Genomic DNA, 16,803 nt, shown 5'->3' with positions numbered 1-16,803 from the left:
AAGTCCTTCTGCGGTTAGGCCCACTGTACCAGGGTTTTCTCCAAGGCCTCACAGGCTTTTACCGGTGCTCACACCGATGGTTCCTCTGGGCATAATACCAGAGTTTGCGCCGAGGCCACACAGGATTTTACAGGTGCTTGTACTGAGGGCCTTCGGGGTCTGGAACCAGGTTGGCTAGACCCGATGTAACGCCTCAGCATGGTAAGTCTACCGGGCTCAGAGATTCTGAGGGTCACTGATCTTCTGGAGCATCTCCGAAGCCTGCAAGAATAGAACAGTACCAGGGATCGTCCCCCACGGCTAGTTTTGGGCCTGTGAAATTGAGCAAGCCTCCTCGCTCAAAGAACAAGACTTGCGGCATAAATCGGATAAGGTCAGTAAAAGTGTACATCAGAGAGGACCTCCTCAAATACATCAGAGAGGTCAAAGGAGCATTGCCAAAGTCCCCTCAGGACTTCGAGTACCTTGGAACAACGTCACAGCCCCCACAAAATAGCAGCCAGACAGACGTCAGGAGAAACCGAGACCCGTCGGTTGCGGTTTCTCACACTGCATACACTATATCAGAGGTTTCCTCTCGAGTCTTTGGATACTTTTGTACCATGCACACCGCAAATTCCCTTGCCTCCAACAGGGAACAATAAGGCTTTCGTGAGGGTAGATTGGTCTCCAGTCTCCACATGGTCCACATCATACCCGGCACTTTCATCTTCTATGAGGTTTCAGCCTTCCGTCTCCTCCCAGGCACCCGAAATGGTGACAGGCTCTGAAATCCTCTTCGACACCCCTATCGTCTACTTCATGGACCTTGACGCCTTCCTCAACCTCCAGGACAGATTTTTCGAGAGGTTCCAGCGTATCATGCACTGAAAACCCATGGTGGGGTATTTTAAGAACCTCGTAAAGGAGGTCATTCTCTAGGTAGTTCCGCAGTGCCCACTCAGCCTGACCAGACTGGCACTCCTATGATGCCTCCATCTACAGTGGCTTCTAGTACTGCAAGCATCTTCCTGCATCCCAAGACTCAGCTAGTGCCATCTTTAGCGCCAACTTTACCAACTCCTGATGGTTTATCAGGTCCTGCACCAACTCATCCAACTCTGTAACCTGTGTTGGAAGCTCCAAGGCAAGATACTGATGATGATAATGATACCTGGGAGGAAGAGGAGTCCACTTTGCCATCTAAGGCTTTTCATTGACCTATGTGGGGACGCCAGGATTTTCTAGGACTTCAGGTGTCAGAACAGGTCTCCTCTGAGCCAGGTGTTCTTTTAGTGTTATTGTCACTGAATGAGGAAGATGGATATGGGATCCCTATGCGGAAGGACGTGCTGGCCAAGGCAAGGCAACTGTGGAAGACTCCACACTCCACCTTAATGACTGGCAAAAAGATTGAGGTGAGGTATCACCAGTTGCAATTGGAGACAACCATTTTATCAGCCTCCGTCTTCGTTTGTGGGTGCAGCACCCTGATATCCAGATATTCAGCCTCCACTTCCTACAAGGGCCAGCCTCTAACACCCCTTTCCAAGGAAGATAAGATCATGGAGTCCTGTGGAAAGGAGATGCATTCAAATGGCTTATTGCATTTGCGTCAATCAAATGCTGACGGTCTCCTGACGGCAGGTAACCAATACCCATGGCTGTAAATATCTGACTTACAACAATATCTTCCGCTGGAGACAGTTCCTGCTTTTAAGTCAGGCTTAGCTGAAACAAAGCTTACCGCGCAGCATTTTAGGAAATCGCCTATGAATCACATAGACACTGCTGCTAGAACAATTGGTATTGGAGGGGACATTCGACACACAACCTGGAATCGTCGATCTCCCCTTTCAGGGGAATGACCTGTTTCACTCCACGGACGATGAATTAAATAAAATGAAAACTTTGACTCTAACGGCTAAATCCCTTAAAGAGCTGTTGAAGGCTCCCCAGAAGGCCTTCACCTCTCCGAGAAATTCACAAACCAACTTTCGATCTACGAGCTTTGGTGGGCTTCGTGGCTACCACGAAAGAAAGAATAGACTGCCCGACAGATTGCAAAGCTTCAACAGACACAAGTAGTAGAGCAGTTCAAATAAGGTTTTTTTCTTAGCTTCCACCTCTGCCTTTTCATAGCCCAAGAAACAGTGATGTAGTCATTAAGACCCGCCTGTCCCCGGTAGGGGGCAGGATTCTTCAGTAGCATCTGCGCTGGTGTTCCATTTACAGGGACACCTGGTCCCTTTCTGTTGTATCTCGGGGGTAACGTCTCTCGATCCCTCCAGTTCCTCCTACTTTTTCCCCTCGTCTCCAGGTCAGTTCTTCCATACTCGGCCTGGAGATTTCCAACTTTCTCGAAATCAAGGTGATAGAAAAAGTCCTCCCATATAGGCAAAAAAAGCAGGTTCTCTTCTCTCCTTTTCACTGTCCGGAAAAAAAGCCAGGTGGGCCCAGGAACAGTGTTGTATGTTTTCTTTCTAAATCTCTGCCTTCCCTTGCAGAAATTCAAGAAGGTTACACCAGCGCAAATCTGAAATTACCTTTGCTAGGAAATACTAGTTGCACGCTTTGGATCTGAAAGACGCCCATCTTCATGTGCCCATCCTTGCAGCGCACAAGAAGTCCTGAGATTCTCTCTTTCAGATCGCCACTTTCAGTACCGTGGGCTCCCTTCGTTCTGAATGGGGCAGCAAGAGTTTTTACAAAAATGCTGTCTCCAGTTACAGCCCACTTGTGTTCACAATGGGTGCACAGTCATCCTTATCTAGATGACTGTATTGTCGGGGTGGAGAATTTTCAGTAGGCACAGTCATCTCTTCAACTTCTACTGGATCTATTATACAGCCTGTGCTTACCAGTCAATCAGAAGAAATCTTGCCTGAGCCCACTCAGATCATCAGGTTCATAGGATTCAAGTGGGATTCAAGTTCAGGGAAAGTGTTGTCCCACATCATGAAGGATTTAGGACATCAAGCTGTCCACTGCTCATTCCAGCAGTTAGCAGGAGACTGGTGGTTCCAACACCTACTGGGTCTAATGGCTGCCTCCATCATAGCCATTCCCTTTGCAGGTCTCAGAATGAGGCACAATCAACTACACCTTTCAGCCTCTTGGGATCAGTAGGTGGAAACAGTCAACAAGAATTGCGATTTCCCCTAGATCGAGGCCAGAATTGCTCTGGTGGAAAGGCGAAAACAGCCTACGAGTGTGGGGGGGGGAGGGGCGAGGAGTCCCTTTGCTAGCACCTCCCCTGACGCATGTGATTATGTCAGACTTGTCCCACATGGGATGAGGGGTGACACTTGGACAGTTACAAACACACACTATGTGGTCAATAAAGGGGAAGGAATTCTACATTAACGTCCTAGAAAATCTTGTCATCTGTAAAGTACTGAAATCTTTTCAGACCGACATTCAGAATGCTGTCATGCTAGTAAGAGCAGATAGCATGACTGCCATGTTTTAAATCAACAAACTTGGGAAACGGGCCTCCTCTCGTCCCCGCCCCTGCAGGTTGGCAATCTAGATCTGAGAATGGGCTATTCAACACCACATTTCATTACAAGCAATTCACTTAGCAGGTCAGCGCAATACGGTAGTGGACAAGCTCAGCCACCTATCACGCTCCAATCACGAGTGGGAGCTAAAGACCTCAGTGGTGCAGGAGACTGTTGTGCGACAGGCATGGTATCAGGAGAGACACAGACTCAAAGATTTTAGTTTCAAAGCCTTTATTTACTAAGTGTCCCGGCCCTAACACTAAAGGGATGGTTCCTGTAGGTGCCTTTCCCCGTCTTACTACGTGTGAGAGAAAATAAAATAACCGACACTACCCCTTGTCGGGGAAGGAGGCACTGAGACCCGGCTGCAAGAGTTCAAAGGATGGTTTATTTCTCCAGCTAGGAAATAACCAAAAAAAACCCATTCTCATTACATCACACTTATATTTATATTAATTAAAGTAACACAAAATGCTAAATGGACCCGATTGGCCAGGCGGTGTGGTGCTGTAGGTGTGGGTAGCATCTCTTCCTCCTGGTTGGCTGAGTGGCTGACGAGATGACGGACGTCAAACATCTTGTGTTCCACGCAGGTCAGGGTCCGGTCACTGTGGTCACTACCTAAGCTAATATGTTACATACTAAATAACAAATTATCTAAAACATTTTATGCTACTTTTCACATTTCTACATAAGTCACACACAATGATTGTTGTCAGTACAATTGGGTCATTCGTGGCTTTAATTGGAGGCCTTGACCTTATTGTGCACGTAAAAGAATCAAGCTATGTTTCACATTTCTCCTAAATTTCAAACCCATTAGTACAAGAAAAAGCAAATATTGTAATAAAAATGCTTACGGTTAGTAATGAGTGTGTTGGGTGGGTTTTGCAACACAGGCGAGGGTCTGGCACTTGAAAGAAATACCTTACTGGGAGCGAAGGGTCAGGATGGCAATAAATTGTTCTAAAATGAGGGTGGGTGGCTTGCACGTTTATGAGGACGAATCGAGCAGAAAGTGCTTAGCTCATCCTGGTTCACATGACGGTTCTCAGGCGAGCAGTGATCTCACAGGAAGAAAACTGTATCATATTGGTTGTTGCAATTTTCTCTGGTTTCTGCGTGAGAAATAGGAGCGCAGAGCTTTCCTTCACAGGGGGAGTGCAAGGGTGGGGGCCAGCCAGCTGCCTGCGCGCCTTGTGTGTGTGTGTGGCTGTCCTTGGCTGCTGCGGTGGAAGGGGAGCTGAGCATTGCTGTACTATCGCAGTGAGGCCTGTTTACCCAAGATGGTGTTGAAAAGGGGCACAAAAGATGGATGCCTGTGTCCTGCTCAGTAGTCCCATCTATGTAGTAGTCAACCGTGGTTAACTTTACATAAGGGCGAGGGGCAATCCCACTACCGGAGGCACATGGTCCAAGCTTTATACTGAGGAGCGTACGACGCGAGGGGGCCTAGGGACCCCTCGCTCCCATACATTCCCTTAACTGATGTTTCTAAAGGCCGTTGAAGTCTGAAAGTCCAAAGTAAAAAGCTGTCTGTGTCTAAACCTATGCTTGCCCTCACTCTTTGACAAAATGTGTTAGGAAGTCTGTTAAAAGAAAATTATAGTGGTTCAACAGAAAATAGGAAACCACAGTTGGTTTCAGGTGGTGGTCTCACCAGGTTAGGTTGGTCAGTTTCACAAAAATGAGTTAAATGAAAAAGGGCTGTTCATAAGACCTTCTCCACAGTTCTTGCAGTAGTCTTAAGTTCCTTGGGATTCCCTTCCCCAAGCTTTAACTCTTCCAAGTTAAAAACACAACCAAAAGAAATATACACAGTTCCTCTTCAAGCTTCTCAGGGTTCCCTTCCCCAAGCTTTACCTCTTTTAGTATCACAAACCAATGAGTATTCAACTTTGTCAGGCCTCTCAGGTTTCCCTTCCCCAAGCTCAGGCCCTTTCCACTTCCAAACACCATTTCAATATGTCAGGATATACCTTTTCATTTATATACAGTTCTTTCATACACAATTCATTTGTGGGGTGTAATCAGAGACTTTCGAAACCGCCAGGTTCTTTGCTCCTCATAGGCTTGAACACTCTGATCTGTAAACCCTCTCTTGATTCCTTGCACTTGCTTTTCCTTTACCCTTTATCTTCAGGTGCTTCCTGCACCTCATTTGTTATCTTTCACTTTGCCGTGCACACTTGCACCTTCTTTTGCTTTCTTCTCTTTCACCTTGTCATGGCCCTGGCACCTTCCTTTGTTTTACTTTCTCTCCAGTGTGCCTTTTGTACATTTCCTTCTTTACCTTTGTGCACCCTTGCACGTGTCCTTTCCCTCATTGTGCCTCTTGCACACTTATCTTGCACTTCGGTGCTCACTTGCACCTTTCCTTTTGGGTCGCTTGCATCCTTCTGTTTCACTTTCACGCCCTTCCTTGAAACAATACTGGCTTCCTTTTGGCTGAAGCAATGCTTGTGTTTGTAGTATCTCTTCTTCTTTATTACGTGACTACCTTAACTTTCTCACATATGCGTGTCCCAGACCCCTTTGGCTTTCTCTTTTAACTTGGCTTCTCACTACAAGTCCCACAATGCCCCTCTCCCTATGGACAATAGTGAATCTTAAGTTGACAAAAGGATTCATACGTTTCTCATCTTACTTTCGCTTTACAGACTTTTCACTTGCTTTCTGTTTCACGCCTCTTTATAATCTATCACTTGCTTTTCGCTCCATGACGCTTTACAGTCTGTGTCGTTCTCCCACTCCGCTGTAGTCACAATCACGCTTCCGAGTTTCTCTCTCTTTACCTTTCACGAAACTCGCCAGGCAGCATCACATTGACAGGCGGTCCCTTCAGGATACACAGGGTTGAGGTCAGGGTTTCACCACCTGCCCCTCAGATACCCTTGGGGGCGTCACATGTCCAAGGGAGCGAGCACTCCACTCAACGCCACCAGCAGGATGTAGGCAGCCTCCCTCCGGCTTCTTGGAGGCACATCACTCTCACCACGCTGCAGCCCCTCACAGACACCGGGCCAGCATATCGGCACACCGTTCTTCTCTAGCCTTCAGCTCTTGCCACTCTCTGGTCCGGACAGCATCCCAAGCTCGCTCCACTTCCACTGGCCCAGCAGGTCTGGGAACAAGACTGGATCCCCTGCAGGACTCAGCCACGCATCCTCCCTTCTGCTCTCCTAACAGCTTCTCACTCTGCTCTCTCATCAGTCTCCTTTCATACACCTCTCTTGTATCAATGGGCTGCAGGTGTGTGGTCAGGGCTGGGTTTGCCTGAACTTCAATATTCCAATTAACTGGACTTGCCTGTCCTTCAGTCCTGAAAAGAGAGTCAAGTAGAGTTGGGTGTGAGTGGTCATTGTTAAATGCCTGACTCTGCCTGACTCTTATTAGTGGAACAACCTAATGGTAGCTGGTGGTTGTCTTTGTTTCTCAAGGTGTTTCTCATAGGTAATCCTCACTACTCTCGGTTGCCTCTTCTTCCCAATATTAGTCGGAAATGGGGAGGGGAAGTTGAATTGGGATTGATGGTTAAGTCTCTTTACTAGAATACTATTAGGAGATTGACAGCAGAGATGGGAACATCCTATAGCCTTGTTTTTATTTAATGAGATAGCTTCCCCTTGTGACAGAGTATTCCATCTCTCTGTAGTTATATTATACAAGCATGGGTCTTGATAGTCTGTGGCCTAGATGGGTAGGAGATGAATGGATATTAATATCACTGACCCGTCTCTGTTGTACTTGTTCTTTCTTCTCACCTGATCTCATGTACTTAACTCTTTTCCTCCTCTTACTTGTGCCATAAATAATGGGCTTTGAGGAAGGAGAGACACTTTTAAGGTCAAGAGTTGTAAAAGGGTGTGTTGTCCCTAGCCGGCCAGAATATTTTATCTTCCCTTTTCGAGTGAATTGTGTCCTCCAACGTATTCCTCATCTTAGATGTATTCCATCCAGCTTTGCTGCTCGAAGGCCTCCGTCGAGGGTGACGTCATCGGGTGTATAAGTAGCACGCGTGGCGCCCGTTGGCCTCAGTTCCGTTTTTCCACAGTTACGTTGCTTCGGATATTCGGAGCGCCTCGAGTTCTGTCAAGAAATATAGTATAACGAGAAGTAATTATGTCCTCGTCATCGACGCCGACCACGACCCCGAGATTGGGTTTTAAGAAATGCAAGTCTTGCGGCTCAAAAATGTCGATCACAGACCCGCACCGCGAGTGTTTGTGGTGTCTTGGGGAAGGCCACGACATGGAGGCCTGTTCGAAGTGTCAGGCGATGAGAGGGAAGGCCTTGCGAGAAAGGAGAGGAAAGCTACAGGTAGGTCAGAAAGATCGAAAAGCCTCTAGCGTAGAGTCGAGACCCCATGGGGAAAAATCTCCTCAACGCGAAAGGCATCGATCTAGATCCTGAAGCGATTCTCATCACTTGTCGTCTTCGTCGAAGAAACGGCGCCATAGGTCTCCCTCTACCTCGTCGTCAGACATGTCTCCAAAAATGAAATGCTCCACAAAACATTTGTCTACGGAAGAGTGGGAAGCGTTCAGGGTAAAAATGATGGAGGTGTTTGAGAAGGCGAAGCCTCGGTCCGCGCCTTCTTCGGAAGCCAGCTGGGTGCATCATTGCTCCGACACTCGCGCGCCCTCGAGCCCGGGTGATCGTAAAAGGAAGGATAGGGAACCTTCCAGGACACCAAGCGATAAATGCTCGAGTCGAGTCGACCGCTCGAGGTCACTGACGCCGTCCGAGACCTATCACACCTCGAAGGGAAAACCGTCGAAGGCCGCCTCGACGCCCTCGAAGCAGACCCTGTCGACGACCACTATGTATGTCATTGACGCCTTTATCGACGTCGACGCCGAAACCTTCGGCGCCAAAGGCCCCAACCAAGCCAAGGCAGCCAGAAAAAGAGAAGGAGAAAACTACAAAACATGTATCTTCTTCAAAACCTGGTACTACACCTCTTCCTCCTCCTCTTCCAGAGAAGGTTTTCAAGCCTCTCCCTAGGAAGGAGTTTTTCAAGTCCTTGACCTCAATTTTTGAGGAACAGGAAAGATCCGAGGAAGAAGATGTACATTTTTGACTGGAATATGGCACCCCAAATGTCCCAGAATGCTTGATTTCAGAGGAAAGCAGAATGAGGGATTTGGTGGAGTCATTACATAATGCAAGTGGCATTGACACCTCTCCTGAGAATGATTTTGGTAGACCAGATCCAGGAGAGCATGCCAGTCCATCTTATCGTCAGTTAATGACCAAGGTGGTAGATTACTTGGGATGGGCTAGACCACCAGCCCAATTCGTCCAGGACGATTTAACAGACATATTGGACCATGGTCCCACTGAAGACCCAATACTACCTTTTCATGTAGCATTACAAAACAGGGTGGCCAAGAATTGGGAGACTCCGGATTCTATTCCTCCGGTAAATAAATCCCTCGCATCTAGATACCGCCCAGCCAGTAGCGACCCCGGCTATCTGTCAAAACATCCAACTCCAGAGAGTTTGTTCATACAGGCAGCCACAGCTTCCAACAAACTTGCATACCCGTCTATCCCTCCAGACAGGGACGATAAGCGTGTGGATGGTTGGGCACGGAAGGTATACTCCTACGTCCCGTCCCCTTTCCTCCATACTTATGGGACATCTCTCTGTCCTGTGGGACGGGACCAGAGGGACATCTCTCCGTCCTGTGGGATGGGACCGGAGCACTTTTGTAAAAAGTATCCACATTTTTTTCAAAAATGTGTCCCTCCTCTCTTTCCTGTGCGGGGCCCGGCACGCGACCTTAACCCCGCCCACCTTGGCTCCGTCCCGCGCATCGCCCACCAGTCCTTTTCTTCGCACGATCGGGGCCGGACGCACTTGCATCCTCAGAATATTTTCTTCCCTTTTTTCCCTCTCTGGCTCTCGCTAGCGTTCGTTTACTAGTCTGTCTATGTCTTTTAAACTAGATTTTCCTGACTGTTCATCGTGTCACCGTCGCTTCGCGAGGGCGGATCCCCATCCTCTTTGTTTAGAGTGTTTGGGTCCGGGACACTGTTGGGACTCCTGTTTTTACTGTGACTCCCTTTCGGTCCGGGCACTTCAACGTCGGTTGGAGCGGTGGGAGGAGGTGTTCAGACGGACTCCTCCTTCTCATTTTCAGGCGTTCATCGAAGAGAAGAAAAAACGCCCGGTAAGTTCTTTAATTTTCAGAGCACCCCATCCGGGGGATACCTTCCCGGGTTCCTCTCGAGCTGGGAGGGGCGTTGATCGCTCTGTTACCGGGGTTCGCCCTGAGGTGCCTGTCGGGCCTAATAATTCTACCAGAGTTTTCTCCGAGGGTCTCCATAAGGGGCCTGTGATCACCGGAGTACACTCCGAGGCCCCTCCTGTGGGGGCTGTGTGTAGACCCATTTCTACTGAGTCGTGGGGTACCGGAGCTTGCTCTGAGGCCGCTCTTTCGGCTTCCCTCAAAAACAAAACCGGGGTACGCCCCGAGGTCTTGGCTGGGCTTGAGGTTACCGAACGGATGTTCGAGGCCCTTGCCGATAAGGCTTCTACCGGACCGAGGTCCGTCGTACAGAGGCTAAGGATACCAACAGTTCTGATGGGCCGGGCAAGGCCCTGTCGATGACAGTGCACTGTTCCCGCTCTTGTGGTGACACCAGATCTGTTGAGGGGGCAAAGAAGAAAGTTTCTTCTTTTACCGGCAGTGCTGAGGCTCTTCCTTCGAAGGCTCAGTTGGTGGTTGGTATGCCGCAGAAACATTCCAGGCCTCATAGTACCGGCTCGGCCAAGGCTCCATAGGTTAAGGTTAAAATTAAGACCCCTGATCCATCGACGGGGACCCCTGCCTCACTTCCTCACGTGCCGCAGTTCCCCTCAGATGAGGACAAATTGGCGGCCGTTCCCACTACGACCACGGTGGCCATTTTAGGTGCTACCCCTACAACTACGCCATTGGCCCCTGGTGTAGGGTTCGGTCCTTTGGGTGAACCTAAGGTCCCTTGTGCGCATCCTTACCGGCCGGTTTATGATTGGAATGCCCGGATGCCTCTTCCGCACAATGTTTCATTGCCCGCGGGGGCGGCTCCCTTGATTTATGTGGATACGTCGGCGGAGGGGCCGGTGTGGCACCCTTCCCCGTCACGTCCCTGGATTTGTCCACCTCATGAGAAGCCTCCTCAGGTTCCGAAACAATCTCCTGAGGACGCCTTTTTCGGTAAATTTCAAGCGCTTATGCGCACCGACCTCATGAGGGAATATTTCAAGGGGCTTTTCAAGGAGATATGTCCACCTGCGCCTCCGGCTCCACCCGTTCCGACGGTGGTTCCGCCGGCGCCTCCCTTGCCCATGGTGCCTCCCCCTGCGCTCCCGCCTGTGCCACCATTGTCCCCTGTGGACAAGGCAGTGCCTGACACGGCTCAGCAGGATCCGGACCTGTCAGATGACCCTCAAGGCGATCAGGACAGCAAGGACCTACCCCGCTCTACCAGAGCTTTCCATGACCGGGTACTGGACATGATGAGCTTCTTAGATGTTCCGGTGCCCGAGGCACCTGCTCTGCAGGAGGGCGTGCTTTCTGGATCGTTCACCTTGTCTCCTTTGGAGCGTACCGGCCTGTTCTTGCAGAAGGACGTTCTGGCCGAGATCCGAAGAGTTCAGGAAAAGCCACCCTCGGGACTTTTTGTAAATAAAAAGATTGATGCGAGGTACAGGCTACATTCCTCGGAAGAGGTGGCCTTGTCGTCTTGTCCGCCTCCCTCCTCCACAGTGGTGGCTGCGGCCACGTTGCAATCCAGACCTGCAGCTTCCTCCTCCGCGACGGCGACTCAGGTTTTGGGAAAGGAGGACAAGCTCCTGGACTCCCTAGGGAGGAAACTCTTTGCCAATTCGGCCTTGCAGCTCAGGCAGGCCAATGCAGAATTGATTTTGGCGGGAGCTAACATGTGGATGTGGAGAGGTCTGTCAGAGTTTGAGGAGCACATTCCAGTCGAGAAGCTGGAGGATTTCAGAGGAGGCCTTTCCGATGCCAGGGTCTTGGCCCAGGATCTCCTGGAGGCTGTGGCTCATCACATAGACACCTTGGTTCGGGGTCTGATGCTAGGGGTTGATACCTCGCGGCAAGCCTGGCTACATGCCACTAAGTTCTCGAAGGAGGTGCAAGACAAGGTTCTGGACCTTCCATTTGATGGTAAGGAGCTTTTTCACTCTTCTACTGATGTAGAGCTCACCAAAACCAAAGACAGCACTCAGACGGCCAAATCATTGGGCCTCATTACACGGACGGCGGTAAGGGTTAACGGTCACCGTTAATGGCAAAGGTGACCGTTAACCCTTACCGCCGTACTACGAGGTCCCTTTGCGGGTTGGTGTTCTAACGCCTGCTTTTTGCAGGTGTTAAAAACCAACCCGCTAAGGGACCTCGGAGCTAATTACGGCACCGCAAAATTGCGTTGCCGTAATTAGCGCCTTCCCCATTCCCATAGAGCCCTATGGGGCAGAAATGGGAATGGGGAAGGGCAATGGCGGAAGGGGGATTTACCGCCCAACCGACCTTGGAATGGGGCGGTAAATACCCTTTCCGCCAAGGCGGTGCCGGTAATTTACCGGCATGGTCCAGGGTGCTAATAGCACCCTGGATCACCGCCTTCCGTGTAATGAGGCCCATTGTCTGTTCTGGTTAAAGCTCCCTTCAAGGCTCAAAGGCCGTTGTCGCAAGGTCGACCTTCCTCTGGTTTTAGGGGCTTCCTCGACCGCAAAAATCGCAGAGTGGATACTCCTGCAGGGAATAACCGCCGTAGACATCAGCGTACGCGGTATTTCTCCCGCTCCTCAGCCTCCTCATCAGGTTCAGGTGGCACCGCCACCGATAAACCTGCCAAATGAGGGTTTTCCGCGCTCGCACGAGACCCCGTGGGAGGACGCATTGCGTCTCATTGGGAGGCGTGGCAGACCATCACAGAAGACAGATGGGTCTTGTCAGTCACTCGAGCGGGCTTCCGCTTACCTTTACCCCATACCCCACCCCTCAACCCTCCTTTTCAGCTGTCGGGCTCACCCTCCCTCAAGGCCGAGGTTCAGAAACTTCTGCTCCTCAGAGCTGTGGAACCCGTTCCGCTTGGGGAGCGAGGGGAGGGCTTCTACTCCCGGCTGTTTACGGTGCCCAAACCCAACCAGGCTGGCCTGCGCACCATCCTAGACCTTTCCCAGTTCAATCTTTCCCTACTCCAAGAGAAATTCAAGGTGATCACCCCCGGCCAGATTCGCTGCTCGTTGCAGGCGGGCGATTGGCTCAGTGTGGTGGATCTTCAGGATGCGTACATGCATATCCTAATTTGGAACCCACACAGGAAGTACCTCCGTTTCTCTTTGGGAGAGGAGCACTTCCAGTTTCGGGTGCTTCCTTTTGGCCTCAGTTCAGCGCCGCGTGTCTTCACGAAGATGATGTCGGTGATTGCGGCCCATCTTCGTCTCCAGGGTATCCATGTGTATCCCTATTTGGACGACTGGCTCCTACGCAGCCCTTGCCCGTTGGCAGCAGCGGGCAACCTCCAGTCTCTCCTTCAGCTCCTGTTCCATCTTGGGCTGTCGGTGAACTGGCGGAAATCCTCCATGACGTTCTCAAAGGACCTGACTTTCCTGGGTTTTCGTTGGAACACGATAGACTGCCGAGTGTATCTGACCGGGGACAGAATGGCGGATCTGTTGGCCACATATCAGATGTTTATGCAGTCAGAGAGCATGTCGGCCTGGTGGTTCCAGAGGCTTCTGGGCCTCATGGCCTCGTGTGTACTGGCTCTTCCTCTTGCTCGTCTCAAAATGAGACGGACCCAGATGGCTCTTCAGAGTTCCTGGCGTCAGGCTGTGGACCCAGATTCCAAACGGATAACGATTCCGGATTCCATGAGAGTGGACCTGGACTGGTGGTCTTCTCTCAGCAACCTCTCAGTGGGCTTGGGGTTCCAGGACCCAGCCCCCATGGTGACGATCACGACAGACTCCTCCATTTTCGGGTGGGGTGCAACGTTAGATCTTCTTCAGGTCTCGGACCTCTGGTCACCTCAGGACAAGCTCCTGCACATAAATCAATTGGAGTTTCTGGCAATTTTTCTGGCGCTCAAGGCGTTCAGAACTCTCATTGTCCACAAGGTGGTCCGCATAAAAACGGACAATGCGGTGTCAATGTACTACATAAACAAGCAAGGGGGAACGAAGTCTCCCCCTCTCGTGCATCTGTCCATCCAGATTTGGGAGTGGGCCGTGCTTCATGGGGTCTGGCTGCTTGCAGTGCACATCCCGGGCCGGCTGAATGTCACCGCAGATGCCCTCAGCCGGCAGACAGTGGTCAGCTACAAGTGGGAGTTGAAGGCGGCGATCCTCTCATGGATTTTCTTGCGTTGGGGCACACCAGAGGTGGACCTCTTTGCCACGGCGTTAAACAAGAAGCTTCCTCAGTACGCCTCCAGAGGGGGGGCTGGGAGCCTCCTCTCTGGGGGACGCACTCGAGATCCCATGGCACAACATGAGAGCTTACGCCTTCCCGCCTCTTCCTCTGGTTCATTGAGCAATTTGGAAGTTGAAGAGTTCTGTCAACTGTTCTCTTCTACTGATAGCTCCGTGGTGGCCAGCCAGGTTTTGGTTCTCAGAACTTCAACACCTGTCGGTGTGTCCGCCGATCTGCTTACCAGTAACTCCCGATCTTCTTCACCAAGGGGAACAGCAGATGTGGCACCCCTCGCCACTATCGCTCAACTTGGCGGCATGGTGCCTGAGTTCACGGCTCTAGAGCCTTTGGGTTTGTCTGCGGATAACATGCGCATTATCCAGGCAGCCAGGAAACCCTCGACCAGATCCCAATACAAGAGTAAATGGCTCAGGTTCTGTCATTGGTGTTTGGAGAAAGAATTGGACCCGAGGGTGGCGACGATTCACACGAAGCTGTCCTTTGTCTCCTCCCTAGTAGAGTCAGGGGTTCATGTCTTGTCCTGCAGGACTTATCTCTCGGCAATTTCCGCCTACCTCTCTACAGACTGGTGTTCTTATTCGTTAACTAACCCGGTGGTGAAGAGACATTTTGCTGGTTTGACACGCCTCTACCCTCCGGTTCGTAGTCTGCACCCGCCTTGGGACCTAAATGTAGTCCTGACGGCGCTGTGAGCTCCAGGCATTGTCGGTGGAGCATCCTTTCTTGATCTTTCACAAGGACAACGTAGTCCTTCGGACGAACCCAGCTTTCCTACCAAAGGTAGTGACCGAATTCCATCTGAATCAGTCGATTTCCCTTCCGGTCTTTTTTCCGAACCCTGCCTCGGAGGCGGAAAGGGTTATACACTGCCTGGATGTCCGAAGAGCTCTTAAGTTCTACCTGGACAGGACTGCCGAGCTTCGGAGCTCTTCCCAACTGTTTGTGACCTTCGGTAAACCCCGGGGCAGGCCGGCCGGCGTCTAAGGCATCCATTTCCAGATGGATTGCTGCCTGTATCACGGAATCTTTCACCGTCCAAAAGCTGAAACCTCCTAAGGGTATCCATGCACATCAGGTGCGAGGCAGGCAGCTGCGGTTGCTTTTCAGAAGTATGTTCCCTGGGAGTCCATCGCTAGAGCGGCTACTTGGGCCTCCCCATCTGCTTTCTGTAAGCATTACTGCTTCGATATGAGCTCTAGGGCTGACGCTCAGTTCGGCCAGGCTGTGCTGAAGAACCTGTTTCAGTAAGGGGTATTTCCATCCACCCATAGTTCCTGTAAGGAGTGCTTGGGAAAATCTCCCATAAGTATGGAGGAAAGGGGACGGGATGTAGGAGTATTACCAGGTTACTCACCCTAGTGACCACCTTACTCCTAGTCCATAGTCCCCTTTCCTCCATACGCCCGCCCGCCATCCCCTTTAATAAGGTTCCTCTGTTATTGCTAATGGGTCTTGGACCCTGCGATAGAAAAGGACTGATGAGCGATGCGTGGGGCGGAGCCAAGGTGGGCGGGGTTATGGCCGCGTGCCGGGGCCCGCGCAGGAAATGGAGGAGGGACACATTTTTGAAAAAAATTTGGATGCCTTTTACAAAAGTGCTCCGGTCCCGTCCCACAGGATGGAGAGATGTCCCTCCGGTCCCGTCCCACAGGACTGAGAGATGTCCCATGAGTATGGAGGAAAGGGGACTATGGACTAGGAGTAAGGTGGTCACTACGGTGAGTAACCTGGTAATTTTCAGCCGGGAGCATGGCGTTAAAATCTGCCAACTCCACATGTGCCTTGGCAAAATTTTCGTACACTCTGTGGGAGTGCATCGCAATTTCGGCGGAGCACATACCAGAAGGGGAAGAAAGGGAGGGTTTCCTAGCCATCGTTGGAGATGGAAAGGAGGCCATGCAGGAATCCCTTCAATCTGGATTGGACACTGCGGATAATGTAAAAGGTCCATGGGCACTAGCACAGTAATGCGCAGGTTTGCGTGGTTACGGAAGTTGGGTTTTGCACCAGACGTACAGAACCGCCTTCTGAACATGCCTTTTGACGGGTCTCCCCTTTTTGGCAACAAGGCTGACGAGAGCCTTGAGAGGTTTCAGACCTCAAAAGCAGCGGCCAAATCTTTAGGAGCTGCTATTAGGCAACCTCAGCCTTTTCGTGTGCAAGGACAATCATGGAGGGGACGATCCTAACGTTATTACACCTCATACGGGAAGACGAGAGGAATGGCCAGTCAAAGGGGCCAAAGAAAGGCCACTCGTGGTGGACGAGGAAAACGTGCTAAGCCAGCTCCAGCTGCAGCCTCTTTGCCATCAGCAGCTGCAACATCCACCACAAAACCACTTTGAGGACTTGCACCACAAAACACCTGTAGGAGGCAGGCTGTTGCAGCATCTGCAAGAATGGCGAGCCATTACTTCAGATGTTTGGGCTCTAGAAATAATATCCCAAGGCTATTGCCTTCCTTTTCTAAAGCAACCTCAAAACAATCCACCAAGGAGACACCCGTTGAAACTTTCAAACCCGCTCCTACAGCAGGAAGTTCTAACCCTGCTGGAGAAGGTGCTATAGAACCAGTACCTGCAGCAGAGAGGAACAAGGGTTGGTACTCCCCGTATGTTTTGATCCCCAAAAAGGACGGAGGACTGAGACCCATCTTGGACTTAAGAAACTTGAACAAGTTCCTCAGGAAGGACAAGTTCAAGATGGTTACCCTTTCTCACATCCTTCAGGCCCTTCAACTTCAGGACTGGTTGGTGTCATTGGACCTCCAGGATGCTTATTTTCATGTGCCGATTCATCTCAAACACAGAAAATACCTGAGGTTCATAGTTGGCGACTCACACTATCAGTTTCGAGTCCTGCCA

Source organism: Ambystoma mexicanum, chromosome 6p (assembly GCF_040938575.1).
Source record: "Ambystoma mexicanum isolate Mex_15411 chromosome 6p, UKY_AmexF1_1, whole genome shotgun sequence".
In the NCBI taxonomy this organism is placed as follows: domain Eukaryota; kingdom Metazoa; phylum Chordata; class Amphibia; order Caudata; family Ambystomatidae; genus Ambystoma; species Ambystoma mexicanum.
This window is presented reverse-complemented; position numbering follows the sequence as displayed.